General features: G+C 33.5%; 2 non-coding genes across 2 annotated transcripts; both read right to left on the bottom strand.

Annotated features, from left to right (window-relative positions):
• Positions 1-11816: 11816 nt before the first annotated feature.
• On the bottom strand, positions 11817-11888 carry TRNAT-CGU (transfer RNA threonine (anticodon CGU)). The gene has a single exon. It is a non-coding gene; the product is annotated as a tRNA-Thr (tRNA).
• Positions 11889-18555: 6667 nt separating this feature from the next.
• TRNAT-UGU (transfer RNA threonine (anticodon UGU)) lies at positions 18556-18627 on the bottom strand. The gene has a single exon. It is a non-coding gene; the product is annotated as a tRNA-Thr (tRNA).
• Between the last annotated feature and the right edge of the window lie 7366 nt (positions 18628-25993).

A 25993-nucleotide genomic window follows, 5' to 3' on the forward strand; every position in this document is an offset into this window, starting at 1 on the left:
TACTAGTGGAGGCGACACAAATAATAGTTCAATTGTGTTCAAGCATTGATTATGATTCAATATGAATATTGTTATTTCATTGTGTTATATGCATCACCTGTACAAGAAGTCTCTTAATTACGTTAACACTTACGTAAGGTAAATATTTCTCTCTATAAATCATATATTTAAAATGCAAGCATAAATTTTAAAATCAGTAGTAGAGTGTTGGTCTAGTAACCCAAATATTATGAGTTCGATCCTCGCATTTGGATTTCGTATTTTAATATTCAAACTAGTAAAATTTGGAAGTGGATTCCACCTCTCGTTTGTTATGTTGCCCTTACGGACAAAACTTGAAAGTATAAAAATATCGAAATCGATGAAAATTTAGTTCGTTTAGAAGGTATTTGAGATAATCCAATTAAATTATTCATATAATTATACTAAGGAAAAGCATTAACAAATGTTCTTGAACAAATAACTAAAACTTTTTTCCGTGTTATTCTTTTTCTTTGTAATTGTAACAATATTAAATTATAAATGATATCACAATGATATCAACATACTAGATTTACTTACAATTCTAGCATATCACTTTTATTACATAGTTTTAGTTCTAAACTCATTTCTTCCTTAAAAGTTATCGCTCCCTGAGATCGGAATGTCTATAAAGATGTCTATAAAATGTCTAAAGGCATTTTCTTTGTCATTTTATCAACGTGATGTTTCTTTGCCGAAAAGTTTTATTCCAGTAATGGGCGTGTAAGATGACACGATAAACTCAATGAACAGAGACCAAAGACAGCCTGGAAGGATCACCTATTTTAACCACTCACACAACTCTACACTAATGAACATGACGATGACCGAAGAAGGTCGAAACGTTGTTCGCTCTTCTACGTAAAATATTTTCTCAACCCAAACGAGCCGATTTTACATATATATTTTTCTACACTAATGTGTTGTCTTCCAGCCAGTCATGAGAAACTAAAATGTCACATAAAGGACGCTTACCGTTGCAATTTGTACTGTTGTGACGTCATTAAAAAAGGTACTCATGCCATAAATCACTAGCATAATTATGAACTCAGAAGGTTATAACACCTTAAGACATATAAATTTGAAAATCAATAAATAAACAAACAATTGTCTACACTTAATTTTGGTTGTATTTACCATTGAAGCAGAACGCTTTTACAGACGTGGTCAGGTGGCTAAGGCAGTCGAATCGTAATCTGAGGGTCACGAGTTCGAATACCCAATACACCAAACACGCTCGCCCTTTCAGCCGTGGGGAGTATTAAGGTTACGGTCAATTCCACTCTTCATTGGTTAGAGAGTAGCCAAAGAGTTGACAGTTGTTGGTGATAACTCGTTGCCTTCCCTCTAGTTTAACACTACTAACATTACACAAGTACAAAAAAATTTCTATATTGTTTCTAACTCAACTTATCTGTCTAAAATATCCACTTTATATTGTTGGACTCTTTTCGTAACTTGGCATTTTTGCATATTGACAATGAATTTTTATAGATGATATATATTATTCTGAACAATAAAAGTGTAATCGAAATTTCTAATATTATAACTTCAACAATGCCAAAATCTCTGTTATGAAACAAGTTACGCCTCTCAGTTCAATATTATAAATTATTAGATAACTGAAATACAACTTATTAGCTGTATATATCATACATAATGATATCCTATAACTGTATATAGGATACATATTGGTATCCTTTAATTTTATATGAGTTATCACTTTGAAGTGATTCCTTTGTACTCCAAATTAGGAACGGTTATACGCAAATTTCATGTGTATAGTTTTACGCAAAATTTTCCAACTTCCTCTCCATCTTCTTAGTAGTGTAGGTAATTGTCCAGAGGTTTCAGATTACAAATTAATATAACTTTATCCGAACTGCGTATAATTAAACATAAATCTAAAAAATATTTCATCTTGGGATTGGTAGTTACTTTATTCTGAAATATTTCACAGAAATCTAAACTTGAAATACAGTCTTGACCAAAATGTTTGTATATTTTGCAACGAATAGGATAGTTATTATTAAGATGGAATATAAATAAACTTAATATGTCAAGCTGAGAAACATTGTATTAAACATCTATAATCTGTATATGAGACAATCTAGTATCGATTTATTAGAAAAGCAAACAATTTTATCAGACACCTGCAGAAAGATGTGTAATTCAGAACTTTACCTATCAAAACAAAACCTTACCAAAACAAAATATAATATCAAGTTATTATCAAGAGCGTTTATAATCTTATATCAGTTCATATTTAACATAAAGTACTTGGTCCTCCTCTTATTCTACTCACCTCCAAAGATGACGTGGCATGCTGTCGATGAGGTTATTGATATAAACCACTGTGATTTCATCCCAATTTGTCACTAGAAAGTGGTGTAACTCAGCTACAGTAGCTGGTTGTGGTTAGAAATTTTAAGGCTCAGTTCTGCCCAACAGTTTTCAATGAAATTACAACCTGGAGACTTTGATGGCCATGCCATTATTGTAACGTTCTCCCAGTCGAGATAATCCTGTACAGTACAAGCAGTGTGGGCATTGGCATTGTCATCCTGGATCACAAATTATTGCTAAACCTTTCCCTAGCATATGGCAGAAATATTGTCTTCACATTATGCCTTTAGAAGGCACCTTTGGTGTTTCTCCGGAAGATATGAAGAGCGGTTTATCTCCCATAATCAATAACTGCTCAAACATGTTCTGCGCCACCTCCCTTAGGAAACAGTCTACCCACATTTGTTTTCCAGGCAAACAATGAACACGAATCCTACCACCAGCTTTAACAAGCCACAAACAAGACTCTTCTGAAAAGATGACATGCCGCCAGTGTCATAACTGTAAGTTGGCATGTCGCCAGTGTCATAACTGTAAGTTGGCATGCTGTTTTGGCTAAGTAGCACGGCGAGAGCTGTGAATTCTGGTTAATATCGGTTTTCAGACAACCGTTCTTGCAAAATAATCTTGTTTAGTCGGCTTCCTATCCAAGTTGTTTTGAATACCCTGTAATAAACGTGTTCATGCCATTCCTATCTTAATGGGTTGCAAGACTTCTTTTAACCTTGATGTGTTAAAATGACCAAAATACGATAATCTCAGGTAACAATTTCCGACGTTTACCACTATACTTTTTTGAAACAGCGTTTCCTGTAATCCGAGACGTTCTAGGATTCTGGAAACAGTACACTGAGGTGTTCTGAAAATTTCAGTTTGCTTCATACCATTTTTGAACAGTCGAACAATTTGACGATCTATAATTTCTGGCGCGTGTGGACTCCATCCACACCAAGCACAGATAAATTGTATGAACGAAGCTTTAAATTATTTCACAAAAGATTATACCAAAAACAAACTCTTTTATACCAAACAGATATGTGTGTGTTCTTCTTATAGTAAAACCACATCGGACTATCTGCCGAGCCCACCGTTGTGAATCCGGAGACTTACCGGGGTACTAGCGGGAGGCACAGATTCTCATAACAACTTATATAGACCAGAAAAACAACTCGTGTATATTTATCCGGTCACATCTATCTTCTCTGTTACTGCTTGGACATTTACTTAGTAACTACCCCATACATGTAAACAATGACATTAATATTTAACAGTATACAAACAAACAAACATCTTGGACAAAGTTGTGAATATTTAACATCTTATTGTTTCAAGAGATATAAACAACTGGAAGATAACTTCCGAAACGGAAAAAAAAGCAAGTAGAACTTTGTCTATAAACTCTGTTTCGTTACATTTTAATGTAAAATTCAAAAACATGGAAAGCTATTTCAGTTCACTGCATCTATCGATATTTTGAAGCTCATAATACAACATCAGTATTTAAAATAATTTTAACTAATGCACTATCTTACTTATATAAATAAACAAACCTTCAAGCGATATTTTATATTAATCTAAATAAACACAAATAAAGAAATTGCTATAAAGACCTGCATCCTTTAACTTAATATATTTTTGTTTGATCAGGCACTATTAAGCAGAACAGAGTGAACTCATAACCACTACTTTTTTCCATATCATTAGTTCATTCTTCATAAATAATGCAATCCAGCCGCTAATGAGGGCCCAAAATATTTGTCAAACACAGGGAAGAAGATTAAAAGTACAGAAATCAATCACCGGTTTTTTAAATAAGCAGCCTCAAAGTAAATTATAAATTTATAATTAATTCAGCTGCTATTTTTCACTGGTAATCTCAGATTCATTTGACCAGTTAAAACACTCAATTCTTAATCTCAGGGTCGCTGTTCTTGTTCTTGTTGTTTTGAATTAAGCACAAAGCTACACAATGGGCAATCTGTGCTCTGCCCACCACGGATATCGAAACCCATATTTTAGCGTTGTAAGTCCGCAGACATACCGCCGAGCCACTGGGGGCCTTCGGGGTCGCAGGTTCGAATCCCCGTTACACCAAATATGCTCGCCCTTTTAACATTGGGGCAGTTATAACGTGATAGATATATAATTAAAACTGTTAAAATTTTATAGTTGATTCCTTCTTTCACTTCCCCCGCTAATACAAGAAGACAAATTCGACTACAAAGAAGCTGATAGTTGTAGTCAAATAATCACGGTGTGCCTACTAAAAGCAGCAAATAACTAAAAATAACGCATGGAAATCAAACAAAAAACTAATAACACTCATAAAACAACGAAGACAATTAAGAAGACAGTTCATGGCAACAAGAGACAAAGAAATAAAAACACAAATAAGCAGTATGAGAAATAAAATGAGACTAGAAATTATATTGTTAAAACAAGAAAAATGGACAACTTTTGCTGCAAACTAAATGGAAAAACCGACCCCAGAAAGTTTCGGCCGCACCTAAAAAGACTCACTAAAGAAGCCACAACAAGAAAATACGCAACATTAAAACAAAATAACACATTAGCGCACATCGACAAAGAAAAAACCAGAAGCCTTCAGACAACAACTGCAAAACACTTTCAAAACACAACGACCCAGACGTGAACGCCTATTTTTTCAATACAGTAAATAATTATGTAACAAATAACACAGAATTATACAAACCATATTTCCTAGACAATAATAACAACAATAACACCAATAACATAAATGACTTTTACAATCTACTGCTTACCAGAAAAATAACATTAGCAAATCTACGGGCTCTCAGAAAAGAAACAAGGCTGAAAGTAGTGTCCACATTATGTTTTCGAACAAAAAATTCTTTTTTCCCTCCATGTCTACAGCATTTATCAACTTTAGTAAAGTCAAATTTTTGATTGATATTAATTTTAGAATTTTATAATAGATATATCAAAAACAGGGTTATACTTCAAGCAGTTTGGGAAATATTGATTTCCACACGCTGTATAAAATTAATAGGAGCAGAGAAAACGAAGTTTACATTTTTAAATAACAATGTCGCTTTTATTGAAAATTTAAATTTTATGAAAAATAATGTATCGTCATATTTATCGTAAAATAAAATTATGTTATTTTGTTCAATTGCAGGTGATGAAAATATGAGTATCCGTCAAGTTCAAGATATACAAGCCACCAGTGAAGTTCGAACTCACGACTCCTGGTTTACAAGATCAGTGCTCTACCCCCTGAGCTATGATGGCTCGTACATACTGGTTAAAAACGCATTATTTCTCTTTAATCTTATACAGTATATTGAATATTCGCTTATCGTTCAGTGGATTATTTTAGCATTGCTAAAACAATCACATGTAAAGAAAATATAATATTAAGAACACCTCTTCGACAACATTTTCAACAGTAAGGTATTATACTGTTTTCTCCTCTGTTCAGTATATAAAAGTTGTTGTTTTAAATTACGCATAAAGATACACCGCGGACAATCTGTGCTCTTCCCACAATGGGTATCGAAACCCGGTTTTTATTATCGTAAGTCAGGAGATATTCGGCTGTGCAACTAGTGGAGGTGGCAAACACAGTAGTTCCATTGTGTTTGCTTTTCTCCAAACACAGCATAAAGAAAGCATTTATTTGAATTTTATTCTTTAGATTTTTCTACACATAAATATCAACCTGCCACCTGTGTGAAGAATGTTTTTGAAACATTAATAAATCATCATTGAAAATGGTGGTATACGAATATATCTGTTTACGAAGGTGGTCATCTGATCAAAAAGTACAGCCATATATCATAAAATAAACCATCTTAAAAACCGAAGAAACCGGTGCTAATCCTTTTATAGACATTTATTTGTGAGACTCTTATGATATACATAATTTTTTCACAAATTATTTAACAAGATAATTAAAACAGAAAAACCTTAACACTTTTCCCAAGCGACAGGAACACCGAAGATCAATAGAATATTCTTTCTTCGAATCTACTTTCTCATTTAGGAGTTACAATAGAAATAATATTCATTTAAACTAAAGTTGTTGTGTCTGAGCTTTAATTATATTAGAATATCAATATTGCAATTATTTAGTTGTGTTATATGCATCGCTTGAATAAAATGCAAGGTACTTATCTCAACACATATCCAACCTACATATTTTTCTCTATAAATTATATGTTTAAAAAAACAATCGTACAGTGCTATAAGGAGCAGTAGTAGAGTACTGGTCTAGTAACCTAAATGTTGTAAGTGCTATCCTTCCAGTTGGATTTCATATTTTCAAATTCAAACTATTACAATTTAGTCGTGGATTTCTTCTCTCGTTTGTTTAAAAATATCAAAATCGATGAAAATGTTTATGTGGTTAGAAGGTATTTGAAATAATTCAATTAAATTATCGACATAGTTATACTAAGGAAAACATTAATGAATTTAATTGAACAAATAACTAAAACTTTTTTCTGAGTTATTCTTCTGCTTCGTAATTGTAACTATATTTAATTATGAATGATATCACAATAATATCAAAATACGAGATTTTCTTGCATGTTGAAGTTATAGTTATAAAGACATTTCTTTATTAAAAATTATCGCTCTCAGATCGGAATGTCTATGAAGATAATTAATTTTCTTAGGAATTTTACCACCGACTTTTTTCTTGCGAAAACTTTTATTCTGGTGACGCGCGGGTAAGATGACACGGCAAACACGACGAACAGGAACCAAAGACCGCCTGAAAAGGTCACTTTGTAGTAACCATTCGCACAATTCTACATTAATGTGTTGTCTACCAGCCAGTCATTAGAAACTAAAATGCCACATAAGGGACACCTACCGTTGCAATTTGTACTCTTTTGACGTCACTAAAAAAGGTGCTCATGCCATAAATCACTAACATAATTATGTACTCTGGAAATAACACCATATGACATATAAATTTGAAAAGCAATAAATAAAAAACAGTTGGCTACACTTAATTTCGGTTTTATTCACTCATGAAGCACAAAGCTTTCAGAGGCGTGGTCAGGTGGTTACGACAGTCGAATCGTAATCTGAGGGTCACGAGTTCGAATCCCCGTTACTCTAAACATGCTCGTCCTTTTAGCGGTCGGGCCGTTATAATGTGATAGGTCAATCCCACTATTCATTGGTAAAAGAGTAGCCAAAGAGTTGGCGGTGGTTGGTGATGACTAGTTGCCTTCCCTCTAGTTTTACACTGCTAAATTATAAACGGCTAGCACAGATAGCCCACGGGTAGATTTGTGCGAAATTCAAAAACAAACAAAAAAGTTTTTTTATTCCGTTTTTTCCCTCGGGTAATTTTGATCTTATTCATTGAAACTGTAAGGTATTATGTGAAGAACAATGTATCGCCATATTTACTGTAACATAATTTTGTGTTATTTAGCTCAATTGCAGGCAATGGAAGTATAATCATTCGTCTCGTTTAAGATATACAAACCACCAGTGAGGTTCGAACTCATGACCGCTGGTTTACGAAACCAGTGCTTTACCTCTAAGTTATGATAGCTTGTTATTTCGTTTGTAAAACATATAATTTCTTTATGAAATTATACAGTATGTTTAATATTAACTTATCGTTCAAACTATTAATATAGCATTGTTAAAACAATCACACGTGTAAAATATAATATTAATAACATTTCTTCAACAACATTTTCAAAGGTAAGGTATTGTACTGATTCCTCCTCTGTTCAGGAATATAATTTGTAAATTAATCGGGGACAGGTGTTTTGTACTATCTTCATAATATATGCAATACCTGACGAGTTCGCATAATAGTTCATTTTTTTCTCCAACTTTTATCGAAATATTTTATTGTAGTATGTAGGAGCCTACATAGGTCTATATATGTTTTGTACCTTTTGAGGATGTTTTCAACTGTTACTCGATTGTTTTTGCCAGTTAGATTCCTACCATAGTTTGTTCTTCGCCAAATTTTTGTTTTTGTATTATTTATGTGGTTTGTCCATGTAAGTTTAGAATCATACGTTAATCCTAGAAATTTTGTTGATGTAGTAGTTTGGAGAAGTGCTCCATTCATAAAAATCTGTAGTTGTACCTTTTCACATTTCGTTCACTTTGAATATATGAGTTGCAGAGTTTTTGCTGTGTTTATTTTGATTCAAAACTTTTGGCAGTATTCGCATACTCTGTTTAGTTCCGATCGTATATTTGTGGTGAATATTGCTAGTGTTTTGAACTTTTCCAGTTTGCTTCATCATCAGCGAACAGTGATGAGTACCCATAATAAAGAGAATAGGGCTAAGAACCACTCTTTAAGAAACGTCGGTTTCTGGAGTGAAGAATTCCGAGCAAGTTCTCTCCATGGTTACTCTACATTGTTTGTTTTTCAAAACGTTAGAGAGCCATCGAATAATTCCAGGCGATAGTCCAATTTCATTCATAGGGAATCGAAGACCATTGTGCCATACAGTATCGAATGCCTTATCGATGTCGATAAAGTCAGCGACATTGCATTCTTTTTTTATTAAATCTATTTATTATTATTTCAGTTAATCTTAGTAAGTGACATGCCTTTTGTCTAAGTTTTTTGACGGCCCGGCATGGCCAAGCGTGTTAAGGCGTGCGACTCGTAATCTGAGCGTCGAGGGTTCGCATCCCCGTCGCGCCAAACATCCTCGCCCTCCAAGCTGTGGGGGCGTTATAATGTGACGGTCAATCTCACTATTGGTTGGTAAAAGAGTAGCCCAAGAGTTGGCGGTGGGTGGTGATGACTAGCTGCCTTCCCTCAAGTCTTACACTGCTAAATTAGGGACGGCTAGCACAGATAGCCCTCGAGTAGATTTGTGCAAAATTCCAAAACCCAAACCAAACCGTTTTCGACAAACATTAGCTTATTATAGTCATTTATGTTATTCGTGTTATTGTTGTTGATATTGACTGGGAAATATGGTTTGTATAATTCTGTATTAATATGATATGATCGTTTACTGTATTATAAAAATAGGTTTTAACGCCTGTGTCGTTGTGTTTTGAAAGTGTTTTGCAGTTGTTGTCTGAAGGCTTCTGCTTTTTCTTTCTTGGTGTGTGCTAATGTGTTATTTTATTCTCGTGTTGGGTATTTTTTCTTGTGGTATCTTTGGTTCCTCTTTGTAACTGCGATCGAAACGTTCTAGGATCGGTTTTTTTTCGTTGAGTTATCCCATTTCTCTGGCCTCATTTTTCTTCAGATACTGTTTATTGGAGTTTTTATTTCTTTGTTTCTTCTTGCCATAAACTGTCTTCTTAATTGTCTTCGTTGTTTTATTAGTGTTATTAGTTGTTTGTTTGTTTCTATGCGTTATTTATAGTTTTATGTTGTTATTGTGGTACAGTGTTAGTTGCTGCTTTTAGTCGGCACTCAGTGATTATTTGACTACAACTACCAACTTCTACTTTGTTGTTGGATGTATGCTCAACATTTTCTGGTAATATGTTGTCTAGTTCTTTCTGATATTCTTGGCAATTAGCTTTCTGGTAGTTGAATTTTGTATTGTTTAAAGGTTATATCTTTATGGGGAGCGAGATCGAAAGCACACCATATTGGTAGATGATTACTGTCAACATATTTTCCCACATTAAAACTTAATAACTTTTGTTTGATATTTAAGGAGGTGAGGCAGTTGCCTAGGATATCACTTATATTTGTAGCATACGTAGTATGCGTAGGTTTACTGTCATTTTTTAGGACGATGTTATTTTCATCAAAGAATTGCAATAAGTGTCTTCCATTTCTGTTGGTGGATTTACGTCAAAAGTTTTTTATGTTTACTATTCAGATCACTTATTACAATTGTATTTTGGTAGTGGGAAAAGATGTTGTGGAATAGATTTATGTCAATACATTTTGTTGGTGAACAGTAAATACCTGCTAGTGTTAAAAATGAATGGTTATCTAGCAGGATATCAACAATTATATTTTCATTATTACCGTTCATTTTAATTTTGAGTAACTGAAAGAATGTTCTTATATAATAAAATAATTCCTCTGTTAGTATCATGGTTGTTTATTCAAACTTTTCTAACTGGCGTAAAATTACATATTTTAAATTTATTGTTAACATAAATCCGGGTTTCACTTAGAATAATAATATCAGGTTTAATTACTATTATTATGTCTTCGATCTCGTGGTTCTTGGAAGTTAGTGAATCTTTGATGTTGATACCTAGAATTGTGAATTTGCTTTTAGTAAGTATCCAGTGATTGTTGTGGTATGTATGGCTTTCTTTATTATTTTTTTGCATCGCGTGTGAAGAGATCAAAGCAGTTTTTAGTTTGGGATGGATTTGTGTATTCTGCAATAAAATCTGTAAAGATGTTTTATTTATATTTACTATTAAACTTGTTTCGTCGTTTCTGCTCTCTTTTATTGTATGAGTGTTGTTCTCTTGGGTGTTTGTTGTGTCTGTGTTTTTGTTAAGTTGTTGTGTATTGTTTACTGTTTTGGTTGGGTTTCGTTGTTCTTTTGTGTGTGATTTTCGTTGTGTGATGTTTTCCTTCAGCCTTTCTGCATTTGTCACTGTATCTGTTGTTGTATTGCTTTTTGCTTTTCAAATTTATATGTCTCAAGGTGTTATAGCCTTCAGAGTCAAAATCATTTCAGTGATTCATTGCATGAGCACATTTTTTACTGATGTCACAACAGTACAAACTGCAACGCTAAGTGTCCTTTATGTGACATTTTAGTTTCTAATGATTGGCTGGTAGACAACACATTAGTGTACAGTTGTACGAATGGTAAGAACAGGTGACCCCTTCAGGCAGTCTTTGGTCTCTGTTCGTAGAGTTTGTCCTGTTCTTTTATCCACGCGTAACCGGAATAAAAGTTTTCGGCAAGAAAAGAAGTCGGTTCTAATATACCTCAGAATATGAATTATCTTTATAGACATTCCGATCTGAGAGCGATAATTAACATAAAATTATTAAAAAAATAAATAAATAATGAAAATAAGAAAAACGGTGAATCCAAATGCAAATATAGTATTTTCCAGCCTAAAACTAGGTGCTCTAAGAAAGTAAGGAAACAAGGCTGGAAGTGGTGTCTACATCATGTTTTCGAACCAGAAATTTCTATTTTTACTCCATGTCTTAGGTATTTATCAAGTTTAGTAAAGTCAAACTCGGGATTTATATTAATAGAAGATTTTGGTAACACATATGTCAAAAACAACCTTATTCTAAAAGCAGTTTCGAAAATATTGATTTCCACAAGCTGTGTAACATCAATAGAAGCATGGAAAACGCAGTTTAATTTTTTTAAACAAAGATGTCTATTTTAATGAAAATTTAAAATACGTGGAAAATGATGTATCGCCATCTTTATCCTAAAGTAATTTCATATGAATTTGTTCAACTGGATATGATAGAAGTATAAGCATTCATCAAGTTAAAGTGTGCAAGCCACCAGTGAGGTTCGAACTCACGACCGCTGGTTTACGAAACCAGTGCTCTACCTCTGAGCTATGATGGCTCGTTGCTTTGTTTGAAAAAACGTATAATTTCGTTAAGAAACTATACAGTATGTTTAATATCAACTTATCGTTCAAAATATTAATAATGCATTGTTAAAACAATCACACGTAAAAAATATAATATTAAGAACATCTCTTCGACAACATTTTCAACGGTAAAATATTGTGCTGTTTCCTCCTCTGTTCAGGTATATAATTTGTATATCAATCGCGGAGAGGTGTTCAGGACTATCTATATGCAATACCTATCGAGTTCGCATAATAGTTCATTTTTTTCTCCACATTTTATCGAAATATTTTATTGTAGTATGTAGGGGTCTATCTACTATTGTTTGTGGGTTTGAATATTTATGCATAAACTTTGAAGGAGTGGTTTTGGGCACTCTACATGCTGTCGAGTAGTATATTTTATAATGACTCTTGTTTGGTTTAGAATTGTTCTTTGCTTACGTTAATTCACGCTGAAGCTGCATAGTCTATTACAGTTATATACGTTTTGTATATTTTGAGGATGTTTTCAGCTGTTACTCCATTGTTTTTATCAGTTAGACTCCTAGCATAGTTTGTTCTTCGCCTAATTCTTTTCTTGTTAAATCTAATAATTATTGTTTCAGTTAACCTTACTAAGTGATATGCCTTTTGTCTAAGTTTTCTGAATCCGTTTTGTCTCTCGAGTAATTTTGACGTTATTTCCAAAAATGTGGAGAGTCTATTACTGATTATTCGTTCAAGAATTTTTCATTTACAGCTGGTCAGGCTGATTGGTCGATAACTGTTTGGTTTATTGGCTAGCATACCTTTTTTATGGAACATTAATGTATTAGCTTGCTTCCAAGAAACTGAGATGTAGCAAGGGTAGAACGATAAATGAAAAATTTCTAATAGATGATCAAATAATTTCGAAGTGCCTTTCTTGAAGAGAATTTCTTGTATGCCGTCCTTTTCTGGTGATTTATTTTTTGAATTCTAAATTGCTTGTTTGAGTTATGTTAATGTAAATTTTTAAGAAGCAGTAGATTATTATAGTCATTTACGTTGTGGTGTTATCGTTGTTAATATTGATTGTGAAATATGGTTTGGATAATTCTGTGTTATTTGTTACATCACTGTTTACTCTATTGTAAAAATAGGTGTTCACGTCTGGGTCGTTTTGTTTTGAAAGTGTTTTGTAGTTGTTGTCTGGAGGCTTCTGCTTTTTCTTTGTTGGTGTGCGCTAATGTGTTATTTTATTCTAGTGTTGGGTATTTTCTTGTTGTGGCTTCTTTAGTGAGCCTTTATCGGTGCGACCGAAACTTTCTAGGATCGTTTTTTTTTTCGTTTAGTTGGGAGCAGATGTTATCCGATTTTTCTTCGTTTAACAATATAATTTTTGGTCTCATTTTATTTCTCATACTGCTTATTTGTGTTTTTTATTTCTTTGTCTCTTGTTGTCATGAGCTGTCTTTTTAATTGTCTTGGTTTCTAGATGTCATGTTCTTTTTCTACTATGTGGTTGTCGGCATCGCTCCAGGTTAGGCGACCGGCACTTTCGTTGTCCAAGTGAAGTCTTAGACTTCCTCGCGTTTAACAGTTTCTGTATTTGAGTATTTTTTAGCGGTCTTTCACCCATATAAGTGTATATATCTCACTCAGAAGAAGGGATAAAAGATTTTTTACTGTATATTCAAGAGGTCTTTAAAAACTCTCCATTCTTCTTGCTTATTCTCACTGAAGGTCTCCTGATCTCATTGCTTACAATTGTTTGTTTGTTGTGAATTTTGCGCAAAGCCACACGAGAGCTACTTGCGCTAGCCGACATTAATTTAGGAGTGAAAGACCAGATGAAAGGCAACTAGTCTTTACCACCCACCCCCAATTTTTGGGCTACTCTTTTACCAATGAGTAGTGGGATAGACCTATCACATTATAACAGCCCCACTGTTCAAAGAGAAAGCATGTTTGATATCACAGAGATTCGAGCACAAAACCTCACATTACGATCCGAGAGTATTAACCACCTGACCACGTCTCTGAAAGTTTTCTGCTTCAAGACTAAATAAAACAAAAATTAACAGCAGCAAATTGTTTTTATTTATTGCTTTTAAAATTTATATGTCTCAAGGTTAACTTATAGCCTTCAGGGTACATAATTATGTTAATGATTCATGGCATGAGCAACTTTTTTACTGATGTCACAACAGTACAAATTGCAACGGTAAGTGTATTTTATGTGACATTTTAGTTTCTAATAATTGGCTGGTAGACTACACATTAGTAAGAACAGGTGACCCATTCAGGCATTCTTTGGTCTCTGTTCGTAGAGTTTGTCCTGTTATCTTACCCGAGCGTAACCGTAATAAAAGTTTTCGGCAAGAAAAGAAGTCGGTTCTAATATGCCTCAGAATATGAATTATCTTTATAGACATTCTGATCTGAGAGCGATAATTAACATAAAATTATTTAAAAATAAATAAATAATGAAAATAAGAAAAACGTTGAATCCAAATGTAAATATTATATTTTCCAGCCATAAACTAGGGATTCTAAGAAAGTAAAGAAACAATGCTGGAAGTGGTGTCTACATGATGTTTTCGAACAAAAACTTTCTATTTTCACTCCATATATACAGCGTTTATCAATTTTAGTAAAGTCAAACTAGGGATTTATATTAATTTAAGAATTTTATAGTAGATATATCACCAACCAAATGTATTACATAAATCTATTCCACAATATCTTTCCCACAACCAAAATACAATTGTAATATGTGATCTAAATAGTAAACATAAAAACTTTGACATAAATCCACAAATACAAATGGATGACACCTATTGCAATTCATTGATGAATTACCATCGCCCTAATAAACGACAGTAAACCTACGCATACCACGTATACTACAAATACAACTGATACCTTAGACACCTCCTTAAATATCAGACCAAAGTTATTAAATTTGAACGTGGGAAAAGATGTTGACAGTGATCTTCTACCAATATGGTAGATATGGTACCAATATGGAACTTTCGATCTCACCCCCATGAAGATATAACCTTTAAAGTAAAGAAGACAAATTCGACTACAAAGAAGCTGATAGTTGTAGTCAAATAATCACGGAGTGCCTACTAAAAGCAGCAAATAGCTACAAATAACGCATGGAAATCAAACAAACAACTAATAACACTCATAAAACAACGAAGACAATTAAGAAGACAGTTTATGGCAACAAGAGATAAAGAAATAAAAACACAAATAAGCAGTATGAGAAATAAAATGAGACCAGAAATTGTATTGTTAAAAGAAGAAAAATGGACAACTTTTGCTGCAAACTATATGGAAAAACCGACCCTAGAAAGTTTCGGTCGCACCTAAAAAGACTCACTAAAGAAGCCACAACAAGAAAATACACAACATTAAAACAAAATAACACATTAGCGCACACCGACAAAGAAAAACCAGAAGCCTTCAGACAACAACTGCAAAACACTTTCAAAACACAACGACCCAGACGTGAACGCCTATTTTTTTCAATACAGTAAATAATTATGTAACAAATAACACAGAATTATACAAACCCTATTTCCTAGACAATAATAACAACAATAACACCAATAACATAAATGACTTTTACAATCTACTGCTTACCAGAAAAATAACATTAGCAAATCTGCGGGCTCTCAGAAACTAAAGAAACAAGGCAGGAAGTAGTGTCTACATTATGTTTTTTGAGCAACAAATTCTATTTTCCCTCCATGTCTACAGCATTTATCAACTTTAGTAAAGTCGAACTTGTGATTTATATTAATTTTAGAATTTTATAATAGATATATCAAAAACAGGTTATTTTCCAAGCAATTTTGGAAATATTGATTTCCACACGCTGTATAAAATTAATAGAAGCATAGAAAACGCAGTTTAATTTTTTAAATAACAATGTCGCTTTTATTGAAAATTTAAATTATATGAAAAATAATGTATCCCCATATTTATCGTAAAATAATATTATGTTATTTTGTTCAATTGCTGGTGATGAAAATAAAAGTATCCGTCAAGTTCAAGATATACAAGCCACCAGTGAAGTTCGAACTCACTTTTTTTAAAAAACGCATTCTTTCTCTTTAATGTTCTACAGTATATTGAATATTCGCTTCTCGTTCAGTGGATTAATTTAGAATCGTTAAAACGATCACACGTAAAAAAACATATTAAGAACATCTCTTCGACAACATTTCCAGCAGTAAGGTTTTGTACTGTTTTCTCCTCTGTTCAGATATATAACAGTTGTTTTTGAAATTACGCATTGCTACACCGCTTTTATTATTGTAAGCAAGCATACATTCGGCTGCGCTACCAGTGGAGGTAGCACACACAATAGTTCAATTCTGTTTGCTTTTCTCCAAACACTGCATAAAGAAAGCATTTATTTGAATTTTATTTTTTAGATTTTTCTACACATAAATATCAACCTACCAGTTATGAAAATAATTTTTTCAAACATTAATGAAGCATCATTGAAAATTGTGTCATACAAATATATCTGTTTACGAAGGTGGTCATCTGATCAAAAAAGTACAGCCATATATCATAAAATAAACCATCTTAAAAACTGCAAAAACAGGTGCTGATCATTTTATAGACATTTATTTGTGAGACTCTTATGATATCCATAATTTTTTCACAAATTATTTAACAAGATAATTGAAACAGAGAAACCTTAACACTTTTTACACACAACAGGGACAACAAAGATCAATACATACTACAATAAAATATTTTGATAAAATTTGAAAAAAAAAGTGAACTATTATGCGAACTCGATAGGTATTGCATACGAGGTCTGTTCAAAAAATACGCGGACTGTTTGAATTGCGCGGCTCCAGTTGGTTTCAGTGGAATCCGCATGCTGTCGCTAGGTTTGCACAGATCAGCTGATTACGACGCCATTTCCCGATTGCAGATATCTTCATTTGTGTATTAGCTACGCGGTTTTAAGATAAGTGCGATTTTTTTCGTTTGGTGGATTTCAGAATGAATGACCTGAAGGAGCAACGACTTGCTGTGAACATTTGTGTTAAACTTGGAAAATCTGCGACTGAAACTTCTGCTATGCTTAACACGGCTTACGGTGATGTTGCTATGAAGCGTACGGCATGTTTCAAGTAACATGAACGTTTTAAGGATGGTCGACAGTCCATTGAAGATGATGAGCGTCCTGGACGTCCTTCCACGTCAACTGACGGCCCACACGTCGACAAAATCTACACCCTGGTGCGGGCAAATCGACGTCTGACTGTTAGGGAGCTTGCTGAAGAGTTTGGGATATCAGTTGGATCTTGTTACGAGATTTTGACCGAAAAATTGAAGATGCACCGCGTTGCTGCGAAATTTGTGCCTCAGAACTCGTGCGTTTTTGGCCAAACACTCGATCACTGTTTCCCCCCCCCTACTCACCTGACCTTGCTCCTTGCAATGTTTTCTTGTTCCCCAAACTCAAAAGACCCTTGAAAAAAAGAAAATTTGAGACGATTCCCGAGATTAAGGCAAATGCGACGAAGGAGCTGGAGGACATTACAAAAGAATCGTACCAGGACTTTTTCAACAAGTGGAAACACCATTGGGATAAGTGTGTGCGTTGGGGAGGAGAGTATCTTGAAGGGGTCCCAGACCTGTAACTTCTAAATAAAGTACATTTTGTTTTATGACGTCAGTCCGAGTATTTTTTGAACAGCCCTCGTATGTGATAAAGATAGTCCTAAACACCTCTCCCCGATTATTTGACAAATTAGATTATTAACATAATATTATTTTAAAAATAAAGAAATAATGAAAATAAATAAATAAAAATAAAATGAGTATGTGTATTTTGTTATCACAAAGCCACAAGGGGCTATCTGCTTAGCCGATCAAGGGAAATCGAATCCCTGGTTTTAGCGGTTTTGTTTAAATCCGAAGACACACCGCTATACTAGCGGGGGGGGGGCAAATATAATATATATATACATACATAAATAATAATAATAAATACTAAAATAAAAAACATGCCACCTATGAGCGAGACATTAGTGAAGGAACTGATAGTGCAAAATACATGGACATTACCCCGAAGGGTGTCTGAGTAAATATGGGTTACTCTAATCCTCATATAATAATTTTTAATATACTAAACATTTCACTCTAACAAGGAAAAAAAAAGAGGAAGAGGTCCAGTGCAACTGACATTCCTGGGTACACATACATATATACCTAAACGTTCAATCCATATGCACATATAATTTCCAGCCCAAATCTAGGGGCTCTCAGAAAGTAAAGAAACAGGGTTGGAAGTAGTGTCTACATTATGTTTTCGAACAAAAAAAATGCTGTTTTTCCTCCATGTCTACAGCATTTATCGATTTTAATGAAGTCAAACTAGAGATTTATATTAATTCAAGAATTTTATAATAGATATATCCAAAACAGGATCATTCTTCAAGCAGTTTTGGAAATATTGATTTCCACAAGCCGTACAAAATTAATAGGAACAGAGAACACTCAGCTTAATTTTTTGAATAACAATGTCGCTTTTATTGAAAATTTAAATTATATGAAAAATAATGTATCGCTATATTTATCGTAAAACATTATTATGTTATTTTGTTCAATTACAGGTAATGAAAATAAAAGCAACCGTCAAGTTCAAGATATACAAGCCACCAGTGAGGTTCGAACTCACGACTCCTGGTTTACAAGACCAGTGCTCTACCCCTGAGATATGCTGGCTTGTACATATTTTTTAAAAACGCATTCTTTCTCTTTAATGTTCTACAGTTGTTTGAATATTCGCTTATCGTTCAGTGGATTAATTTAGCATTGTTAAAACGATCACACGTAAAAAAAATATATAATATTAAGAACATCTCTTCGACAACATTTCCAACAGTAAGGTATTGTACTGTTTTCTCCTCTGTTCAGATATATAATAGTTGTTGTTTTAAATTAAGCGTAAAGCGACACCGCGGACTGTCTGTGCTCCACCCACCATGGGTATGAAAACCCGGTTTTTGTTATTGCAAGACATTCCGTGTGCTACTAGTGGAGGCGACACAAATAATAGTTCAATTGTGTTCAAGCGTTGATTATGATTCAATATGAATATTGTTGTTATTTCATTGTGTTATATGCATCACCTGTACAAGAAGCCTCTTAATTATGTTAACACTTACGTAAGGTAAATATTACTCTCTATAAATCATATATTTAAAATGCAAGCATAAATTTTAAAATCAATAGTAGAGTGTTGGTCTAGTAACCCAAATTTTATGAGTTCGATCCTCTCAGTTGGATTTCGTATTTTAACATTCAAACTAGTAAAATTTGGAAGTGGATTCCACCTCTCGTTTCTTATGTTGCCCTTACGGACAAAACTTGAAAGTATAAAAATATCGAAATCGATGAAAATTTAGTTCGTTTAGAAGGTATTTGAGATAATCCAATTAAATTATTCATATAATTATACTAAGGAAAAGCATTAACAAATGTTCTTGAACAAATAACTAAAACTTTTTTCCGAGTTATTCTTTTTCTTTGTAATTGTAACAATATTAAATTATAAATGATATCACAATGATATCAACATACTAGATTTACTTACAATTCTAGCATATCACTTTTATTACATAGTTTTAGTTCTAAATTCATTTCTTCCTTAAAAGTTATCGCTCCCTGAGATCGGAATGTCTATAAAGATGTCTATAAAATGTCTAAAGGCATTTTCTTTGTCATTTTATCAACGTGATGTTTCTTTGCCGAAAGATTTTATTCCAGTAATGGGCGTTTAAGATGACACGATAAACTCAATGAACAGAGACCAAAGACAGCCTGGAAGGATCACCTATTTTAACCACTCACACAACTCTACACTAATGAACATGACGATGACCGAAGAAGGTCGAAACGTTGTTCGCTCTTCTACGTAAAATATTTTCTCAACACCAAACGAGCCGATTTTACATATATATTTCTCTACACTAATGTGTTGTCTTCCAGCCAGTCATGAGAAACTAAAATGTCACATAAAGGACGCTTACCGTTGCAATTTGTACTGTTGTGACGTCATTAAAAAAGGTACTCATGCCATAAATCACTAGCATAATTATGAACTCAGAAGGTTATAACACCTTAAGACATATAAATTTGAAAATCAATAAATAAAAAAACAATTGTCTACACTTAAGTTTGGTTGTATTTACCATTGAAGCAGAACGCTTTTACAGACGTGGTCAGGTGGCTAAGGCAGTCGAATCGTAATCTGAGGGTCACGTGTTCGAATACCCAATACACCAAACACGCTCGCCCTTTCAGCCGTGGGTAGTATTAAGGTGACGGTCAATTCCACTCTTCATTAGTAAATGAGTAGCCAAAGAGTTGACGGTTGTTGGTGATAACTCGTTGCCTTCCCTCTAGTCTTACACTACTAACATTACACAAGTACAAAAAAATTTCTATATTGTTTCCAACTCAACTTATCTGTCTGAAATCTCCACTTTATATTGTTGGACTCTTTTCGTAACTTGGCATTTTTTCATATTGACAATGAATTTTTATAGATGATATATACTATTCTGAACAATAAAAGTGTAATCGAAATTTCTAATATTATAACTTTAACAATGCCAAAATCTCTGTTATGAAACAAGTTACGCCTCTCAATTCAATATTATAAATTATTAGATAACTGAAATTCAACTTATTAGCTGTATATATCATACATAATGATATCCTATAACTGTATATAGGATACATATTGGTATCCTTTAATTTTATATGAGTTATCACTTTGAAGTGATTCCTCTGTACTCTAAATTAGGAACGGTTATACGCAAATTTCATGTGTATAGTTTTACGCAAAATCTTCCAACTTCCTCTTTACCTAACTTACGTAAGGTAAATATTATTCTCTATAAATCATACATTTAAAAATGCAAGCATAAATTGTTAAAATCAGTAGTAGAGTGTTGGTCAAATAACCCAAATGTTATGAGTTCGATCCTCGCAGTTGGATTTCGTATTTTAACATTCAAACTATTAAAATTTAGTCGTGGATTCCTTCTCTCGTTTGTTTAAAAATATGGAAATCGACGAAAGTGTTTATGCGTTTAGAAGCTGTTTGAGATAATCCAATTAAATTATAGATATAATTATACTAAGGAAAAACATTCATTAATTTACTTCAACCAGTAACTAAAATTTTTTCCTAATTATTTTACTACTTAGTAACTGTAACTATCTCAGATTATAAATGATATCACAAAGATATCAAAATTCTATATTTACTTATTCTAGAATATTACTTTTATTACATATGGTTATTATTTTTATAAACATATTTCTTCATTAGAAATTATCGCACCCTGATCGGAATGTCTATAAAAATAATTCATTTTCTTAGGAATTTTACCATCGACTTTTTTCTTGCTGAACACTTTTATTTCGATGATGCGTGTGTAAAACCCCTGCTAATACAGCGGTATGTCACCGGATTTACAACGCAAAAATCAGGGGTTCGATTCCCCTCGGTGGGCTGAGCAGATAGCCTTTTGTGGCTTTGCTATACGAAAAACACACACACGCGCGTGTGTAAGATGGCACGAGGAACGCAACGAACATGAAGCAAAGACCGATTGAAGGGGTCACCTCTTGTGGCCATTCGTAAAGCAATACACGAATATATTGTCCACCAGCCAGTCACACAAGGGACGCTTGCCGTTGCAATTTGTGTTCTTGTGAAGTAAGTAAAAAAGGTTCTCATGCCATAAATCACAAGCATAATTATGAGCTCTGAAGGTTATAAGACCTTAAGATATAAAAAATTGAAAAGCAATAAATACAAAAACAATTGGCTAATCTTAATTTTGGTTGTATTTACTCTTGAAGTAGAACGCTTTCAGAGACGAAGCCAGATATGAAGGCAGTGGAATCGTAATGTGAGGTTCAAGGGTTTGCATTCCATTTACAACAAACATGTTCGCCCTTTCAGCGGTCGTGCCGTTATGATGTGACAGATCAATTCCACTCTTCATTGGAAAATGAGTAGCCAAAGAGTTGACCGTGGTTGGTGATGGCTAGTTGCCTTCCCTCTGGTCTTACACTGCTAATTTAGGTACGCGAAATTCAAAACAAACAAACAATTTTAAATAATGAGATCAGGAGACCTTTAGCGAGAAGAAGAGAGAGGTTTTAAAGAGCTATCGAATACACAGGGAAAGAAGAACTTCCTTCTGAGTGAGATATATACACTTATATGGGTGAAAGAGCGCTAAGAAATACTCAAATAAGTTACAGAACCTGTTTAACGTGAGGAAGCCTAAGACTTCACCTGGACGACGAAAGTGCGGGTCGCCTAACCTCGAGCGACGCTGACAACAGCTTAGTAAAAGAACATGACGTCTAAAAACCAAGACGCACGCTCTACCAGTGGCCTGAAAAACAAGTTAAGTAAATCTAGTTCATTAGGTGGCCAGATATCAATTTAATTTCAAATGCAGTTAATAAAACCCCATTCATGGCCTGATGTAATGTGGCCAAAATTATCATCTTTTGATAAAGATAAAGATATTAATATAAGGAGAAAATGAAAAGCAAGAATAAAAATTGTTAACTAACTCCAGTGAAAATTATGAAAATGAAGAAGAAAGTGGAGAAACTTCTCATACTGTGATAGTTTCCTCCACCTTTATAAATACTAAAAACAAACCAACTGGCCCAAATAACACCTTGAATGCTGATACACAACAATTAATGATATAGCCGAAATCCATTAACAAAATGAGGAACAAAACACTGAAAAACAAGGTTTTACACTAGTGCTATCAAAAACAAAAAGACGAAATTCATCACAAAATGATACTATAAGGTCCGAAAAATAACACCAAAATCTAAACAACCCCAAAGTCTTCTATAATCCAAAGTGTACCTCGCACATGCAACCAACCGCAAATTGCGGTGGAAATCAGACGATGTAATCCAGTTGTGGAAATCGCCAATGACAAGCGTTTACCCAGTGGCGGTGTCCTTGTTCGTAAAAAAGGAGCTGCTGACCTCAAAAAGCTACTAAAAGAATGGCCGAAGGACGCTTTTTACACCTGGAAACATTAATATCCACCTACCAGGTAGCATACCACAGCCCAAGGTAATCGTAATTCGTAGGGAATACTACGCAATTAACATAGAAGACACACAACAGGCACTACAGGATCAAAATACACCTTACAGTAAAGTCGAAAGAATAATATCCAAACAAACAAACAAACTTAATAAGAGTAGACACAGAAAAAAATTACAACATTCTGGACCTAATAAACATCGGCATTACTCTCTGGTACCAAAATTTTCAAGTAGAGCAATTGAAAATACAGCACTTGTAGTTATACAAAACTACAATTGACAAAGATATGGTCACGTATCAGCGGCACGTTTAGCAACACCGAGGTGCTGTGTACATGGCGGTAAGTACCATATATTTGTCAGTAAAAAATAGTAAGTAATTCCTAATTGTTGCAACTACCTAGAAACACACACAGCAAGCTGCAAAGTTTGCCACTTGTACAAGAAAATAAAACAGCGTATCTATGAAATAAAAACAACAAAACCAATTCCAAACGATATAACTTACACAACTGCACAACAAACACACACTGCTACAAAAAGACATACAATGACAAATGCACAAAAGCTGAAGGAAAACATCACACAACAAAAATGACAAACAAAAGAACAACAAAACTCAACGAAAACAGTAAACAATACACAACAACTTAACAAAATCACAGACACAACAAACCCCCAAGAGAACAACACTCATACAATAAAAGAGAACACAAACGACGAAACAGGTTTAATAGTAAATGTAAATAAAACATCTTTACAGATTTCATTGCAGAATACACAAATCTATCCCAAACTAAAAACTGCTTTGATCTATTCATAAGCGCTGCAAGAAAATACATACCACAACTAATTACAACAATCACTAAATGCTTACTAAAAACATAAATTCACAGTTCTAGGCTCACTTACTTCCAAAAAACACGAAAGCGTAGACATAGTAATAGAAATTAGCCCTGATATTATTATTCTAAGTGAAACCCTGATTTATCATAACAATAGATTTAAAATATGGAAATATATGGCAATTAGAAAAGATAAAACAACCATGATATTAACAGAGAAATTATGTTATTATATAAAAACTATATGACTTACATTAACAAAAAATGAACCTAGAACTTCAACTGGCATGCTGCATGAAACCAGAGATTTACGGACTTATACAACGAAACATAAACCAAATGACCACTGGGAATGACAAATACAAAAAGATCTGCCACAAAAAAACTAGAAAATCTAAAATGCAAACAACAGAAAAGTCACCAACACGACAAACCATTAACTGAACTCATAATTAACAGATACGACCGACAATTAAACACAGACGTGATACATCTACTTAACAAAGGATTCAACTTCGTAATAACACCTAGGTACATTCCAACCTTAGAAATTAATGCAAGTTTAGAAGACCTATTTAGGAGACTTGCGATACTTTCCCCAGAAAACAAAAACAAGAAAACAACTGAAAACATCAGACAGAAAGAAGACAACTTCAAAATTTTATTGACATACAACATCCAAACTTCCAAGACAAAAATTAAAAATTTTATATTTTCCAGAAACACCTAAAAACATCTTAAACGATTTTTCAAAGAATTTTCTCATGAAACCATCAATATAATTTCACAAAACAGAAAGCTAACAAACAATTTCACAGAACAAGACATTAATTCCATTACAAAACTAAAACAAAACAAAAGCATAAAAATTCTAAAAGCAGATAAAAGAAACGCTATAGTCATAATGAATACGAATGAATGCATCCAAAAAATGAAGAATATCCTATCAGACACATACAAATTTAAACCATTACAAACAAATGAAACAAAAACACGCGAAATGCAACTAAACAAAATACTACCAAAATTGAAAAAAGCCAACACAATTTCAAAATCACTTTAGTCCTAGCTACACAAGACCGACTCATGGAAGACATCTATTGCAATTCATTGATAAAATAATATAGCCGTAATAAACGACAGTACGCCTACGCATACTACGCACGCTATAAATACAAGAGATATCTTAGACTTCTGCCTCACATTCTTTAATATCAAACAAAAGTTATTAAATTTTAATGTGGAAAAAGATGTTGACAGTGATCTTCTACCAATATGGTGTACCTTCGATCTCGATCTCCATAAAGATATAACCTTTAAACAAGACCAATTAATTGCAATTAAGCTAATTGACAAAAATATCAGAAAGAATTAGACAACATATTACCAGAAAATGTTGAGCATACAGCCAACAACAAAGTAAAAGTTGATAGTTATAGTCAAATAATCACACAGTACCTACCAAAACCAGCATCGGATACTCTACCATACGAACAACATAAAACTATAAATAACGCATGGAAATCGAACAAACAACTAATAACACAGAAAAGAAAAGACAATTAAGAAGACAGTTCATGGCAACAAGAGACAAAGAAATAAAAATACAAATAAGCAGTATGAGAAATAAAATAAGGCCAGAAATTATATTGTTAAACGAAGTAAAATCGGATAACATTTGCTTCCAACTAAACGAAAAAAAAAAACGATCCTAGAAAGTTTCGGTCGCACCTATAAAGACTCACCAAAGAAGCCACTTCAAGAAAATACCCAACACTAGAATAAAATAACACATTAGCGCACACCAACAAAGAAAAAGCAGAAGCCTTCAGACAAGAACTACAAAACACTTTTAAAACACAACGACCCAGACGTGAACACCTATTTTTACAATAGAGTAAACAATAACGTAACAAATAACACAGAATTAGAAAGCCCATATTTTCAAAACAGCCCCCTGCGCATTTACAACGCCTGAAACCGGGTTTCGATATCCGCGGCGGGCACAGCACACGTAACTCATTGTGTACCTTTGTGCGTAATTCAACACAACAACAAACAACAAAACAACATTTTCCCAATCAATACTAACTACAATAACACCAATAACATAAATGACTATAATAATATAATGCTTA

The sequence above is a fragment of the Tachypleus tridentatus genome, chromosome 1 (assembly GCF_004210375.1).
Source record: "Tachypleus tridentatus isolate NWPU-2018 chromosome 1, ASM421037v1, whole genome shotgun sequence".
In the NCBI taxonomy this organism is placed as follows: domain Eukaryota; kingdom Metazoa; phylum Arthropoda; class Merostomata; order Xiphosura; family Limulidae; genus Tachypleus; species Tachypleus tridentatus.